The 17,710-nt window shown below is 38.9% G+C and overlaps 1 pseudogene; it reads left to right on the top strand.

The window, feature by feature from the left end:
• Window positions 1-2,898: 2,898 nt before the first annotated feature.
• On the top strand, window positions 2,899-4,043 carry LOC100684171 (annotated as a pseudogene).
• The last annotated feature ends 13,667 nt before the right edge of the window (window positions 4,044-17,710 follow it).

Raw genomic sequence — 17,710 nt, 5'->3', positions numbered from 1 at the left:
TATCACATTACATTTAGTCTTAATTTCTCCTTAGGCTCCTTTTGACTGTAAGTTTTTCAAACTTTCCTTAATTTTGATGACCTGGGCAGTGTTGTGGTGTACTGGTCAAGTATTTGGTAGAATGCTCTGCTATTTGGATTTGTGTGAATTTTTTTTTCAGCAGACTTTATTTTTTAGAACAATTTTAGGTTCACAGAAAAATTGAGTGTGACCCTTGCCCCCATACATGCATAACCTACCTGATTATCAACATCCCCCACTATTTGGCACATTTGTTACAATTAATGAGCCTACGCTGACACATCATTGTTATTCAAAATCCATCATTTCCATTTGGGTTCACTTTTGATATTTTACATTCTATTAGTTTAGATTGCAACTAGATATTATAGGGACATTTTCTATAATTAAATGAAGTATATAGGGCAGCCCAGGTGGCTCAGCGGTTTAGCGCCGCCTTCAGTCTAGGGTGTGATCCTGGGGTACCGGGATGGAGTCCCGCGTCAGGCTCCCTGCATGGAGCCTGCTTTTCCCTCTGCTTGTGTCTCTGACTCTCTCTCTGTCTCTCATGAATAAATAAATAAATAAATAAATAAATAAATAAATAAATAAAATCTTTTAAAAAATAAAAATAAAAAATAAATGAAGTATATCTACAGTTTCAGTGTTTTTTATTAAAAATAATTATTTTATTAAAAATATTTATTAAAATAATTATTATTTTATTAAAAATAATAATCCCTGGGTGGCGCAGCGATTTGGCGCCTGCCTTTGGCCCAGGGCGCGGTCCTGGAGACCCGGGATTGAGTCCCACGTCGGGCTCCTTGCATGGAGCCTGCTTCTTCCTCTGCCTGTGTCTCTGCCTCTCTCTCTCTCTCTCTGTGACTGTCATGAATGAATAAATAAAATCTTAAAAAAAAATTATTGAGCAGGTATTAAACACCAGGCATTATTCTACAAGTTTGAGATACAGTAATACATAAGAAAAAAAGACCAAGATTACAGCCTGCACATGCCAGCAAAGACAGACTAAATAAGGATATTATGTTGTCTATTAGAAAGTAGTAAACGGTAGAAAAACAAAAAATAAAAGGTAAAGAATTCAGAGTGCAAGTTGAGAGGGAGTTGGAAAACATGTATAATGTTTAAGTCTTATAGTCACAGGTAATTGAAAATAATATTTTGGGGGCCATTATATTGTATGTTAACTGGAATTTAAAACTTAAAAGTGAATAAATAAAGCATTAATAGATGGATTCTGATGCTCTTTTTTTGGCATATAACTCAGAAGTGGTTCAAAGAATTGAGTGGCATTGCCATAACAAACTCTTTCTGTTTTATTTATTGATGCGAACAGAGTTTCATACATATCAACCTATTTATCTACCTAGCATCTATTTATCTATCATCTTATATATACAAAAACTAAAAACAAAGAAAAAGTAATGTTGAATACCTCATGCTAATTAAAACCACTTATTCGGACGCCTGGGTGGCTCGGTGGTTTGGTGCCTGCCTTCAGCCCAGGGCGTGATCCTGGAGACCCTGGATCAAGTCCCCTGTAAGGCTCCCTGCATGGAGCCTGCTTCTCTCTCTCTGCCTGTGTCTCTGCCTCTCTCTGTATCTCTCATTAATATAAAATAAATAAAATCTTTAAAAATTAAAAAAACAAAACCACTTATTCACAGATATATGAACTAGCTGAAAAAATAGCCTAATTCATCTTATTAAAAATTCATTATAAATTTTACTATTTATGTTAAGTAATTTTTTAAAAGATTTTATTTATTTATTCATGAGAGACACAGAAAGAGAGAGAGAGAGAGAGGCAGAGACACAGGCAGAGGGAGAAGCAGGCTCCATGCAGGGAGCCTGACATGGGACTCGATCCTGAGTCTCCAGGATCACGCGCTGGGCGGAAGGCAGGTGCTAAACTGCTGAGCCACCCAGGGATCCCTTAATAAAAGGATTTGGAGTTATAAAGCATATTCATTAGGATTAAATTCTGTGGGAGAAAGTGAAATGGAAATGTAAACTCAGACTAAAAACAAAACATAAAATTCCTGTTAGAGAAGAGCTACTTCATATGTTTTTATAATAGACAACAATGGCTATCAGATTGTTCTGCTTTTTATATTCCATTTCATACAGCTGCGAGAGTCATATAACACTATTTTATGAGAATATTTGTAATATGCTGTATATTATATCTTCTCCAATTTTTTATAATTATGTTGAAAAATTTTAGATGTTAAACATGTGAGAGGGCACAGTTTTTCAACATTATTTAGGAGGAATCTCAGCAAATATTCAAAGCCCACTACCCTGCTGGCTTGGACCTCCTCTATCTTTTCATAAAAACCTTTCCCTTCTTGGGTTCTCTAATATCGCGTCATCTGTCTTCTCATATCTCTGACCATCATCTTCCTGTTTGCTTACTTCTCCTCTCCATAGGATTCCTAAATCGTGGGTGCAAGATTCTTTCCTCAGAATCCTATGTCACGTTCGCAGTCAAAAGAATCTATTTCCTCTCATCTTGAATTCCTATCTCCTTGTGGATGGGCCTTAAACATAACTGAGGGCAGCGCCAGCCTTTGCCCTGGACCTGGACCTCAAAGCTTGACCGCCGACAGCTTGCTGGGATAGGTATCCCAAACTTGCAGGGCTCTACCTCTGGCCCTTAAACAAAATCATTCCTTCTTCTTCATTTACTGAAATCCTTTTACCATTCTATTAACAACATTGCTTGAAACTTTGTTTCATTTCCTTACTCTTCTACATCCCTTCCATTCTTGATTTCTGTTTTTAAAAAGTTCTGAGTATTTACATTTGGTGGAAACATATATGAACAATAAGGGATGTGGCTCAGTAACGGAGTATTACTGCTTTCTTTAATCGATGAAATCTAATTGGTAGGTGGCTACATAATCAATGGGTGGTTGATACTTTCAGCAATGGTATAAAGCATGTGGATTTGGTAAATTTGTGAAATGAAATCCTTTCTAATTTTCCATTCTCTAGTAAAATATGGATGAAGTGGAACCCATCTTCCAAATCTCTCAAGTCAACAGAATTATTTTTTGAAGTTCAAATTTAAAAGACAGTGATAAATAAGAAAGGAAGGTCTTATTTAGAAAATAATGAAGATTTCTCTTCAACCAATTTCCTATACTTCCTTCACTATGAAGACGTGCAAGGTGTTCAAAAAACAATTGTAAAAAAATTTCCAATTATTAATACGTGCACTTGAAATACCCTTATTTTTTTTTTAATTTTTATTTATTTATGATAGTCACAGAGAGAGAAAGAGAGAGAGGCAGAGACATAGGCAGAGGGAGAAGCAGGCTCCATGCACCGGGAGCCTGATGTGGGATTCGATCCCGGGTCTCCAGGATCGCGCCCCGGGCCAAAGGCAGGTGCCAAACCGCTGTGCCACCCAGGGATCTCCCCTTATTTTTTTAAAGGAAATGCAGGAAGCAGAAGGAGCTGGAGGATGCGTCCTGGAAGGATGAGGACAAACACGTCATGAGGAAGGAGCAGCGCAAGGAGAAGGAGAAGCGGCGCCTGCAGCAGGTGGAGCGCAAGAAGGAGACGCGGCGCCTGCTGGAGGAGGAGGCGTCCCTGCGCCAGGGTGGCTAGGCCCCCGCGTGGCTGCGCCCCCCAAGGTCCCCCGGGCCCGGGTGGAGGAGACACTCCGCCGAGGCCACCAGCACAAAGAGGCCCCGGGACCAGCCGAGGAAGCCAAGAGCCACTTGGGCGGCCGCTGGAGGAGCATGTGAAGCGCCGAGGGCCGGCAGAGGGCCGCGTGGAGGGCCGCGTGGAGGCGCGCACCGCGGAGGCTGCCATCGCGGCGCTCAGCGCGGCAGAAGAGGCTGCAGGCGGGCGGCCCTCACCGCCTCTGACCCGCGCGGCCGCCACGGCTCAAGCAAGAAAACCCCAACGTGCGGCGGTCGCAGCTGAAGCAGTTGCTCAAGAGGGGGTGGCTGCGGTCGCCGGACCACGCCCTGAGCCAGCGGGCCGTGCCCTTCAGTGCCCCCCGGTGAGCCCAGAACTGGTCGTGACCTTACACGCCCTCCCGCTGGGTCAGCTACGCGGGGTACAGTAAGCGCCCGGGGCTGAGGCAGGTGTCCTGGCGCTAGTGGCACCACTGGCCATTCCTCCGCGGGGGAGTCCCTGCTTCGAGTGACACCCACCACCCCTTCCTGGGCCTCTGGAGCCCGTGGGCTGATGCCCAATAAAGGCAGTCGGTGAGGGGAAAAAAATTATAATTATGTTGAAAAATTTTAGATGTTAAACATGTGAGAGGGCACAGTTTTTCAACATTATTTAGGAGGAATCTCAGCAAATATTCAAAGCCCACTACCCTGCTGGCTTGGACCTCCTCTGTCTTTTCATAAAAACCTTTCCCTTCTTGGGTTCTCTAATATCGCGTCATCTGTCTTCTCATATCTCTGACCATCATCTTCCTGTTTGCTTACTTCTCCTCTCCATAGGATTCCTAAATCGTGGGTGCAAGATTCTTTCCTCAGAATCCTATGTCACGTTCGCAGTCAAAAGAATCTATTTCCTTTCATCTTGAATTCCTACCTCCTTGTGCAAAATTATGGTCAAAAATCATGACTGAACTTGGCAAGATTAAAAATAGCTCTTATTTATTATTAGACAGATACATTCAAATCTTTTGCTTTATTGCACCATTTATGCTACATTTTTTTATATAGAATCGAATATAGATTGCTTTTGTGGGAAATTTTTTTCAGTCACATGTAGTAACAAAAAATATGTTCTAATAGAGAAATGGGCTGTTAATTGGACAGTTTTTACATAACTGCAATATCTACAAATCTGATATACAAATTGTATTATTATAGGCATAAAATTATGCAAATAGTTTTTCATTCTGAAAAATCTAAAAAAGGTGTTAATTTATTGAATCAGAAAACTAAGAACTTTTACTCTTTTGATTTATAAACTGACTAAATTTATGTTTGTGCCTATAGTTTCTTAGATACGGACCAATTTATTTAGGGAATATAAAAATATATTATTTACTTAATGTTAATCACATCCCTAAACTCTGTCACATAGATTTTAAGTAAAAATATTCTTCTTAGTTTTTCTACTAATTGTTAAATTGGGAACTATATCAACAAGTAAAAAGAAATAGTGTATTTTTTAAAAAGCAAGATAAAATTTAATTTACTTCTTTCTGAAACCAAATGCCACTTAACTAGGAACAGTCTCAATTAACTTGATAAAAAATATCAGAATATCAATGTTTTAGTCCATTTTTAAAAATTTGGCTGTGCAGTTGGAGCTAGTATTACTCTGCAATCTCTAAAATAGCTATCATTTGCCTTCACCAAATTACTGGGAGAATTCACCAAAAACCAAGTCTGACATATTGACACATGCCTTACCCGGAAAGGTAAATAAATTTTCCTAATACTGGACAAATTGTTTGGTTTTCAAGGAAGTTAGTTGGATTTATGTAAAATTGATAACTACAAGCCATCGCTGAGCTCTGTGCTACCCCTGTCAGTTTGACTTCATATTGGGTCTTTCAATGGGTGCTTCCCTTCACAATTGTGTGTGAGTATTGCTTTTGCTTGTTGTACAATGCTTTAAATCAGACCATGGTGGTGCTTGAATAAAATTTAATTTAATTATGTTAATTCCAATGACAAAGTTCATTTTTTATGATAGAATATTTTACAGAAGTTAGAATGATAACCAAAAAATATATATATGGGGTACATTGGAAGTTCCACGAAGCAGAATCTAATGCTAGCATGGTAAAAATAGAAATCCGTAAGAAAAGAATAGTCATATAAAAATGTTAGTGTTGAATAACACAAAATTTTATAAGCTAAATTGAGACTTTTTTTGAGCTATGTGGAACACATTGGGTAGTACTTTGATAAAAGACAGCAATAAAATATATTAATAGTACTTTCTTCTTAAAACAGGTTTCACAGCATACAGCCAAGGGGAGAAACTATAATGTAGCAGTTTTTAAATGGCTGTCATCAAACTTTCTAGAACTCTCTGACCATGAAAACGTTGTTAGCAGTGGTGTGTGTAATAGTTAAAAAAAAAAAAAAAAAAAAAGCCATATAGCTAAGGAGATCAGGCTTAATTTATTTGTTTTTTCTAATATGTAATTTATGTTTTATGCACTCTAGCGATTATATTAATCTTCAAAATCCTAAGATAAATTCTTTAAAGATAGTACACAATCTTTCTGTTTCAACAAGATTTCAAAAAAAAAAAAAAAAAAACAAGATTTCACACGACAAAGACTTCCCATATCACAGAAAGACACAAATGCCATGTGTCTAACAACAACACAAACAAAAAAATTATCATATTACATTTTTATGTTTTTTTTTTAAGTAGTATGAATTACCCCAAAGCAGGAACTACCTGGTGATTAAAGAATTGCCTGCCAATCTAATTTACAAATCAGAAGAGACTTTTGCAAGGTCTTGGGCTATCACAAATTATATCTCAAAAGATGAGATATGTTAATTTTTAATTATAACATAAGGCCCACTTGAATAGGAAAAAGAGTCTGGTAAGCCAGAATTCTGTGAAGATATTTGTTTTCACGGCAGCCACCCTGAGCTGTGGAAATGTCACACAATGGTGGTTTGGGTTTTGCTGGATTCAGACATCACCCACCCTTCAACAAAAACTCAAGACAAATGTATGTGTTTGGTGTAAGTAGATGATTTTTTTTTTTTTATTTATGATAGTCACAGAGAGAGAGAGAGAGAGAGAGAGGCAGAGACACAGGCAGAGGGAGAAGCAGGCTCCATGCACCGGGATGTGGGACTTGATCCCGGGTCTCCGGGACCGCGCCCTGGGCCAAAGGCAGGCGCCAAACCACTGCGCCACCCAGGGATCCCAGTAGATGATTTTTAACCTGGGAGTCAATGAAAGGATTGCTAGAGAATAAATATACTACATATAAGTCATTAAACACTAAAGGCATACACATACATGTTCTCAGATGTATTATAATCACAAAGTTCAAATAATAAGTAGCATAATCCTGGTACTAGATTCAAATTTTTGCACCAGAAAATGTACTGAAATTATTAGTATTGGATAGGCAAACAAGTTTTCATACCGTATCCATCCAGAACTTGATTCTATGTGGCTTATTGATATTTATCTGTCTCCATCTAGTTCATATCTACATTATAAGTACTTTCTTGTAACAGAGCTAAGAAACTCATTATACACATTTCTGTGTTTGTCCATAATTATGCAAAATTCATAAGTCTGTGATTCTTGATCACTCTGTTTTGATAGTTCTAGTTGCTGTCCTATTTTGCTACTACAGATATGCTTAAAATTCTGGCTTTTAAGCCGGTTTGCCTCTTTCTCTAATCATTACTGGGTGATACATGACCAACTTAGTCCAACCCCTCCCAGTATTCATTCTCTGTTTCTGTCTCTCTCTTTCTTGGTCTAAAGCCATTTGTGGCCCTTTCTGCAAAACCCAAAGTGTCCTAATAGATAAAGAGGCTGGTTCTAAAACTTTAAAATGACAAATGAGTATTATACCTGGATTTCATTTTTTAGAGCCTGGGTTGGTCTCAGAGTAGAGCTGCTCTCGCCAAGAGACCAGAGCATGGAACTGTGGGGGGGATCTAGATTAGAAGCCTGGATCAGGCTGAGTGGCCTTTTCTGCCAAAGCATGAAGGGACTTAAAAGAAATAAAGAACAGGACAGAAATGGGGGACACTAGGACAGAATAAGTGGATTTGGAGTGGAAAATGGAAGGCAGAGCCTGGGATTGCATCTAAGGGGCTGTAGCCACTGTGCCTTTCCAAAGGATAACTGCAAGTTTGCTCGTGGATAGAAACGAGCCATAGACTAAGCATGACTAGACACCAGCTTTGTGAGAAGGATACTTGCAAAAATGTGTTTCCATTAAGCCAAAGTCATTGACCCTATGCCCCTTCTTTTGCTACACTATCAAACATCTTTTATTCTTATAAATACAGAAGTTCCCCATTGTGCCATCAACAACTGGTTCTCCAGGGTTCTCTTTCTGGGTGTAATTTTGTGTTTGTGCTTGACCCATATGTCAGGGATTATGGTTTACAATTGACTAGTGATGTTCAGATATAGTTCAGCAGAATTGAGAACATTTTTTTGAAGATCATTATCAAGGAACAGAAACCAGGGTGGAGAAAACCTTCAAAGCATATTTAAATTCCACGGTTTAGATAATGCGAACTTAATTTCATTCCTTTGGGAATTTGTGAACTTTTATTTGGAAACTAACATACAAATTGGAACTTTATTATTTTGCTATTTCCAAACATAGGTGAGGCCACATAATTTAGCAATTCTTTTAGTCATTTCTAGTTAGTAGTTCTTATCTGGGAAGTGTGTTACTTTCATAAAATTCCTACCCCTCAACTTCACATTCTATTAACAGATAGAATGAAAGCCACTAGACATTTATTTTGGTCAACAAATATTTACTGACCACCAAATACGTGTCACAATCTGTGCTAGGTTTTATGATGCAATGGTTGGGAGATACAGTTAAACAACAGCTACAATAAATATGGTCCAATCCCAGCTAATTAGACATAAAGGAATTTCTAATGGGCTTTCTAGGAAAGATGATCTCCCTTGACAAGAGGCAAGGGCACTGAAAAGAGAAAGCTCTTTGAATCCCTTCCCTTTGTCCCTGCTGTGGCTTCTGATGCCTGTGAGGATAAAATGGGGCCATCTTGCAACCAGCAGGGACAAGATGGAAGATGAAAGCCAATATGCCGATTGTGGTGAAGCAGAAGAATGGAAAGAACCTGGATCTTTGTGAATACACCTAAGTTTCTGAACTAATTATGATACTGTCTACCTTCAGGCATTTGACAGACAGGCATTTACTGTTCTTATGATCTACTCCACTGATAGGTTTTCTGTTATTTGCCTCCAGAAACATCTTGACCGGGAAAATGTCATGGGGGAACTTGAAAAGGGCACCTACTGCAACCTTCGTGGAGAAGTAATATCTATGATGAAACCAGAAGATCTACTAGGATATTGATGGAGAGATAGGTATGAGTGGGAAGAATATTCCAGGTGTAGGTAGCCACACACAGAAAGAATCAGAGGAAGAGTATGAATAGGGAATTTCAAGTAATTAGTGTACCAGAAAGAAAAGGAGATTAAGGGACAAGTCCACAGAGTCCATCATCCCACTCCTCTGTTCAAATCGCTGCAAGAGTTCCCCATTAACCTTTTAATGGAAGATAAAATCCTCAGAATGACTTCAAAGATTTCATGGTCTGGCTCTCAACACTGCTATGACTCCTACTCCTACCTCTTACCATTTTCATCTCACTCTTTCTGCTATAACTACACTGGCCTAATTTCTATTCTTCAAACATCCTTTGCCTAATACTGCTTCAGGGCCTTTGCACTTGCTGTTCTCTGAACCTGAATATTCTCCACACACCTGCTTTCTTCAGATCTCTGCTGAAATTTCACCTTTTCAGGGAGGCTATTCCTGGCCACCCAATTACATAAAACAGCAACCTCCAATCACCTCTCCCAGGACTCCCTATCCTCTTTATCCCCGCCCCCCCCCCCACCCAGGCATGTGTCACTATCCTACAGGCTATCGGTTTACATATTTACTGTCATTCTTTCCCTGTGAGAGCAGGAATTTCTCTGCTTTGTTTCACAACATATTTCTGGCACCTAGATAAACTGCTTTACTGATAAATCCCTAGCATGCCTTCTCAGAAGGCTTATTGAAAATATTTGTTGATAAAATGCATGAACGAATAAAGACAAGCCAAATCATCTAGGTTGTTGCGTCCCATGGTGGAGACACATTAATTACTTTAACTTGCTTCTTTCCTCTTCATTTCCAAATGTAACCAACTCTTCATTAATCTTTCTGGGTGGATTATAGGAAGCGGTTGGTATCAGGCTAGAGGAGTAGGTGGATTCCGAAGTAGTACCTTATGGCTGAATAAAAGAGTTTGGGCTTTATGCTGAACCATTTGTAGCAAGACAGTGGTATTTATCAGCTCATGTTTTTTAAAGATGATGTTCCCTTCAGTGTAGAGAATAGATTCTAAGTGGATAATGGAGTAAGAAAGGAGGCCTGTGAGAAGGTTATTGCAGGAATACAAGTGAGAAATCATTAGGATCTCAGCTAAATAAGTAATGTCCAGGATTGAGTCAAAGATGTTGATTGAGATCTGATTGTGAGGGAAACTATAAAGAATTTAGAATAAGAGTAAATGAGATGTATGAAAGAGAGAACACAAACTTGGAGTCCTACAGACCTTGCTGGACCGTTCATCAGGAAGGGGCAGGTGGACAGAGGAAGTGGAGTTTTGGAAGGTGGACAGATGAAGTGGAGCACAATGTGCTCAGTTTGGGACATGCTGAGTTTGAGGTATCTGTACAGATATTTATAGGTAGTTGGACATGTTGATCTACATCCTCCAAAGAAGCAACCACTGACATCAAATGCGTATGAAGTGAAAAACAAATTGCTGAGAGGATAATAAAGGAGTTTTGCGCAGTGAATTTGGGAAGCTGGGCAAAGCATGACATGGAAGTCAAGCAGGATGGATCCTGGAAAGACATGACTTCATTCGATGCCCCCAAGAACACTGGTGACATTTGACAGAAACATTTCCATAAACTGGCAAGGACAGAAGCTAGATTTCACTTGGTTGAAGAGTAGTACTAGTAGAAGTTAACATGTTCTGCATATTTACTAAGTGGCAAGGCTGTCCTCGATCTTTTTTTAGTACAAATGCATTTAATCCTCACAACTGCTCTATGAGTTGAATATGACTGTCATGATCATTTCCATTTTTCTGATGGGGAAAATGAAGCAGGGAGAAAATAGTTTACTTTTGGACCTCACACAGATTAGAGAAAGAAGCAGAATCAGGATTTGAACCAAGCGATTTGTGCTCAGAACCCATCTTAACTACCATGCTCTACTTCTTATTAATGAGAAATAAAGAAGTGGAGACCATAGGAACAGGAGCCTCTTTTTTTAAGATTTATTTTTATTTTTATTCATGAGAGAGAGAGGCAGAGACACAGGCAGAGGGAGAAGCAGGCTTCATGCAGGGAGCCTGATGTGGGACTCGATCCTGGGTCTCCAGGATCAGGCCCTGGGCTGAAGGTGGCACTAAACCACTGAGCCACCCGGGCTGCCCCGGGAGCCTCTTTCAAAAATTTCAAACAAGAAAAAAGTGAGACAGAAAATGATGGCTGAAGGAGGCAGGTTCAAAGGGTACAAGGTGCAGTGCAGAGAAGCATGAGCTTTGAAGTCAGAAAAAGGCAACTCCACCCTTTGCTGTCACCGTTATTTCAAGAAACTAACCTATGTTCATTTCTTAATTTGTAAAATTAATCACACCAAAACATTAGAAATGTGACAGGGCTTAAGTGAATGAAAAATTCTAATATCTGTACGTGGGCTCTAAACACACCGTAGGTACAGGGAAAGAATATGTTCCCTTCTGTCTCTCTAAATAGTGGCCCAGAGGGGCCGTTATTACCTCACTCTATTTTGGCTATAAATTACTTATTAGCTCTATCAAAGTTGAGCATTTGATCGTTTACCTACTGTGGTGATCCCTGTTTTTTGCTGAATTACTTCAACTTTTCCATTAAAAACCCCTAGCTCTGCTTTGTCATAGAAAGAAAAGGAACTTTACTAGGAAATGGCTCCTGATGCTACAACATTCTCCTTCTCCTCTCCTCTTTCTCCCTTTGGGTAGGAGAATTAAATCAGCCTAAGGGTCATTTGCAGACCATACATTTCTGCCTCTCCATACACACACACACGTATTTTTTAATGGAATTTGATTTGCCAACATACAGTGTAACACCAGTGCTCATCCCATCAAGTGCCATCCTCAGTGCTTGTCACCCAGTCACCCCATCCCCCTGCCCACCTCCCCTTCCACTACCCCTTGTTCATTTCGCAGAGTTAGGAGTCTCTCATGTTTTGTCACCCTCTCTAATTTTTCCTAGTCATTTGCCCTCCTTTCCCCTATAATCCCTTTCACTATTTCTTATATTGCCTCTCCTTAATTCTCTGTCATTCGGGTGTTCCACTTAAAAATTCAGTTCAAATGCCCCATAAACTCTATATTAGTTCAATGACAGAGCATGGCACAAGTCCTCCTGTTGAAATATCATCATCCCACCTTTCCTTAGCCTCACACTCTGCAATATAGGCAAATGAATACATTCTCGAAAATGTGGGAGCATTGTCAGCATTTCCTGCCTCCATCTCCCTGTGAGTGCCACTGGGGCCTAGTGCCCTCAGGCTCCCTATGTCTGGGAAATTATTAGAGGATAACTAACCCCTTTCTCTATGGCTGGGTGCAGCATAGCCACAATCACAGAATGATCCACTGTGAGAGGCTATGAAGCCAGTGGATAGAGTTACTACCTCTTTCCTGACCCAAATCTAAAGTGTTAAAGGCATTGCAACTATTTAAGCAACTGCCCTGGAGCTGGTCCAGGTTTTTGAATGCTTTGCTATGAAGTAATGTTATTTTTTTTAATATTTTATTTATTTATTCATGAGAGACACATAGAGAGAAGCAGAGACATAGGCAGAGGGAGAAGCAGGTCCTCCACAGGGAGCCTGATGTAGGACTCGATCCCAGGAAACTCAGATTTGGATCATAACCTGAGCCAAAAGCAGTTGCTCAACCGCTGAGCCATCCAGGTGCCCTGGTAATGTTAGTTTTATACAAAGTATATCTAATTTATAGCAGGTGAAATTCTAATTATGCTATGTTTGTGAAACTCAAAATGTAAAAATATAAGGTCAGAAAGATGTTAGATTAAGAGTTTCAAAAACTTCTTGGCCAGTATGTGCAATTCTTGGACATCTTTTGGGGAGCATGGAACAGCTTGAGAATATGTATCTACTCCAGGCTCCTTGTACCATCCTTTACCTTTTCCATCCATGCCACCATACACCCATCTACCATTAAAATAATCTAATAATCAGTTTAAATATATTTGCAAACTCTGTATCTTTGTTTCTGTTATGATGGGCCTTTTGTAAGACTTTCTGCTATTAAGTAACTGTAGCTTTGGGTGACGTGATAGGTGAGACTACCCATCCTTGATTTTCCTTTAAAAATTAAGTTAATAGCTCTGAGTTTAATAGAAAATTTGAGGCTACCATCCTTACTTGGGGATTGTTTTGGAAAGGAAAATGGCATTTGTGTATAATGCCTTTTAAAACAGTAGGAAAATCCTTAGACTGAATATTATTACAACATCAAAGACTAAAGCTTAAAGTTGGAAGCCCACACACAGGCGCACATGCTCTGAGACACACACACACATACACACACACACACACACACACACACCCATTAGACCAATCTAGGTAAATGTTTTAAATCTTCTTGGCCTTCCCCAAAGTAGAACTCCAGTATAATGGGATAGAAGACAGACCAAGATCAAGGTCAAGCTTTAGTTTTTGTTTCAAATTTCATTTCCTTGAATCCCTTTAAGTTTTCTGTGTTTCACTCTTTGAGCGGCCAGAAGAACCCTTCAAGGAGATGAATAATGAGTAACCTATATTCTTTATTTTCTTAATCCCTAATAGTGCTGATTCCCTCTCTCTCCACCCACCCCCGCTTTTTTCTCTTTTTCTTCCCCTCCCTCAAACAAAGGCGTTTCCTCCAGGAGAATTGCCTCTGCTACTGTTGCGGTTACTCTCTCCCTGTCTTGCCTTCTGGAATGTACTGTGAAATGCCAGACAAGATGACTCAGGGAGAAGAGGGGGAAAAAGTTTGCAAGTCTCTTGGTCTCACATGGGGTATGTAATAGAATACTATTAAGGGGAATTCACTTTGCCAAAGTAACCAGAATAATATGTTGATAATATTTTCCACTATCAAACGCAATACCACGAGGACACATAAATGATGAATATGAGCATGAAAATGTCCTTAATGGCTTAATTTGTGAAAGGAACATGGAAGTGGGGTGTCACAGTCTGGCTAGAGGCTCTGTGCACATTAAGACACTGAACAAACAATGTGAACTTGGTCTGAGGAATGGAACCAAATGAACAAATATGTACTTAAGAGATCTGTGCTTTTCATTTAGTGAAACTATGCTCTTGATTTCTGTCAATGTACTTTTAAATGTATCAGTTAGTGTTTGAACTTTTGCCACTGTTGCAAAGAATCCTCAAGCATGGAAACTCAACAATTCCAGAAATCCCTTGATCTCAGGCTCCCCATTTTCATGCTCAAAAACATTTCCCTCCTGGGTGGAGACATACAGGGGACCAGGAACAGGGGAGGAACAGCGAGGGTTGGAGTTGGTGGGAGGGGTGAAGAAAGATGAAAAGATGAGAAAATAAGAGTTTCCATAAACAGGACTTGTTTTTACTGGGCTTTTCATGAAGAACTAAAAAAAAAAAAAAAATTACTAGGAATTTATTTTTATTTTAGCTTTACTTTTTACTGTTTAGTGAAGTCAACTTAATGTTTGTAAAAAAACAAGTTCATGATTAGTTACGTCAAAATTCCACAATTTAATTTCTACTAAGATTCTATTTTTGAGAGGAGATAGGAATGGATTATTGCTAATAAGATCAGTTCAGGTTATATAACGATTTTAACTTTTCAAAGTAATTTTACTACTGACGATGTTGTTTAATTCTTGGGGAGCCAGAAATATTTTCTTAATCTTCATGATGTCAAAACCCCAAAGCGAAAATCCTGGAAGAACTAATAGATCTCAGGATAACCTGATTCTTTCTAAAGGATATCTATGGACAACAGTCTATGTGAGTGAAGGTAGTCAGGGACATCCTACATTACATCCTATCTTAGGATGTGTCCTCTATTTACTCACAAAATTAGGCAGTTGGACCGAATGTCTTCCAAGGTTATTTTTCCTTTAAAATTCTATGGTGTTTTTTTTTTTTTCTGCTTTAAGTAAAAATGTATTTTTTTCAGAACACGTAGATTGGGATCAAACTGGCCAGACTCGTCAAACAAGTCAAATTGCAGTTAAATGAAATGTGCTACTATCAGAAAAATAACCTGGGCCTTTGTGTGTTGGCATATATCTCAGCCACGAAGGGAAATCATAGCCTTCAAGCACTCTGGATATAATGTGCCCCTGCCCCCCCCCCCCCCCCCCCCACCCAGGGAGGCACCTGCTAAGAAGACAAGGTGGAGCACTCATGCAGGTTTTCTGGTGATAAAACCTGTATATCCCTGTAGTTCCCATTCTTGTGTAAAAGGCAAAGAGGCAGCAATCAGAGAAGTCACATCAATGGTTTGCCAAAAGACACTTCCTAATTCATGACCAAATTGTAACTCCCAGATAAAGGCTGATTTGAAAGCTTTGAAACAGACTGTGGCAGGACTAATCCGAGCACTGAAACTGGTTACAGGTCAAGGAAATTTTAAAGCTATTTTTCCCCTCTAGAGCTCTATATTAAATTTAGCTTCATATCCAGGTGGCTAAGAGGCCAACCACTGGCACTATTTATCATAGGGTCAAATCATGCACATTGCCTGGAAGAAGACGACCATGGATTTATCAGAGACGAGATGGATTAAAAGGGAATAGCATGGGTTTTGAGTCAGACTTGAAGCTGAATCTTGGCTGCACTATTTACATGGGCGAAGCACCTAAACTTCCGAAGCTTCTCATATCTCATGCCTGCAGTGGAAATAACAATTCTTCATAGAACTGTAGTGAAATAGAAGAAGTATAGAAAGGGTTTAGCACAGTGCCTAACAAATAATAAATGGTTGGTAACTCTCATTGTGATAAATTCTAAATCTGTTTATGTCACAAAATAGACAAAAACTAAGATCAACAAGCTTTTTATAAAGGACAAGATAGTAAATATTTTAGGTTTTTTTAGACTATATACTTTCGGCCAGAACTACTCAACTTTGCTTTAACACAAAAGTACCATAGATAACCCAAAAGAGAAAAATGAATGTGTGGCTTTATGCCCATTAAACTTTATTTACAAAAACTATAGGTACACTAGATGTGGCCCATAGGTATTGTTTGCCCACCTCTGGCATCAAGTGGCAAATAGATTAATTTTAAGAAAATGAATACTATAACATAATTATGTGTTTAACAGTCTTTAAATGAAAAAAAAAAAAAAAAACAGTCTTTAAATGAATTATATCCAGAGTTAAAGTGCAGAGTAAATTGATCTCCACGGGTAATTTCCAAACATCTGGTTTGGTAGGCAAACCTCATGAACTTTAAATCACTTTAACTCACAAGTCATCCTTTGTGTAGGAAGGCTTACCATTTTATGTCTGTTAATCACTTTTGTTGACTGAATTGAATAGAAACAACTAGTTTAAGTCACATGTTAGGGATTCAGAGGATCAGTTTACCTGATACTTCACAGCAAACTAAAAAGCACTACTGAAATGTCACACAAATTTTCTAGTCAAAGGAGCTTTTGGGGGTTTGAAGCTTTCTTACTAAATGTGAATTTTGGCAGAGCTCACCTTGGTTGGATACATGAACGCCTAAAGTATTTGAATGATGTAGTGCAATTAATAAGGTTATATTTATTTTTCTGAGTTTTGTATAAAGCTTTTCACGGCTCAACTCTATTTTTTGGTAATCACTTCATTTTCCATTCCTATGGGAAGTTTTTGTGCTACCAATTAAAATTTGACACTATCACACTGAATTCTTTCAAACTTTAGAGGAAAAAAGTTCACTTGAGACAAAATTCAAAGTCAATCTTATATATACAGACAGCCTAAAAAAAAACCTAATGACTAATGATTCTGATACATCATTAACCAATGTAAATGAACAATTGCATTAAACTGGTACCTCATATTCAAATCTAAACTTCAGAGAGTGGGAACTGTGTTGTTGAGTCCTCAAACATTTCTGTATTTGAGGAAAACTATTTGGCTTCTCTAGTCCGGAATGGAATCTGATTGAGCCCTGCGTTACTGAGTTTTCTTGCCAGAAAGCTATTCTCACATCAAGAAAAATAAAATATTCCCTGTGATTAGTTATAATCTGGGTTGCTCACTTTGAAGCTTTAATTTACTTATAAAATCTCTTTTTTTCTGCTCTATGTCATAATCCAAAAGTTTCATTTGTTTTCTTTGTATTACTCCTATATTAGCTCAAGACTCCAGAGGCCTGGGATAGCTTCCTTACTTTCCTTTGGGCAAACATGCCGGTCATAATAAACCAAAGGGAGAAACTTTTTATTAATAGCTTCTAGAATATAATGATTTAAACAGTGACACTGCGCTACTGTTCTGCTTACGCCCTCTCCCATAAGCTCAAAACTTAGCTTAAAGGAGGATTCTATAAGCAGCAAGTTTTTGTTTTTAACATCAACTTATGGATTTGTCTCTAAGTTATATCTGCATATCAAATGAACTTGTTTTCTTTGATACATCTTCTTGAGGTGGCTTGGTGGGGCCAATGGAGATCATAGAGTATCTATGGACCCTCAAGCCACTCCTTATCTTCGCCGTTATCTCTTCCAGCTTCCTCAGGTCCCTGAAGTCTGTATGCTATCTACAGTCTTCTAACACATAGGCCATACTACGTATGCCACAACCACAGAGGAAGTGTTGACATTTTTCCATATTCTCCTTATTTTATGTACTTGGCAGAACTTTTGCTTTACTTT

Source organism: Canis lupus, chromosome 12 (genome assembly GCF_011100685.1).
Source record: "Canis lupus familiaris isolate Mischka breed German Shepherd chromosome 12, alternate assembly UU_Cfam_GSD_1.0, whole genome shotgun sequence".
Classification (NCBI taxonomy): domain Eukaryota; kingdom Metazoa; phylum Chordata; class Mammalia; order Carnivora; family Canidae; genus Canis; species Canis lupus.
The sequence above is the reverse complement of the archived record's forward strand: the minus strand, read 5'-3'. Positions and strand labels throughout refer to the sequence as shown.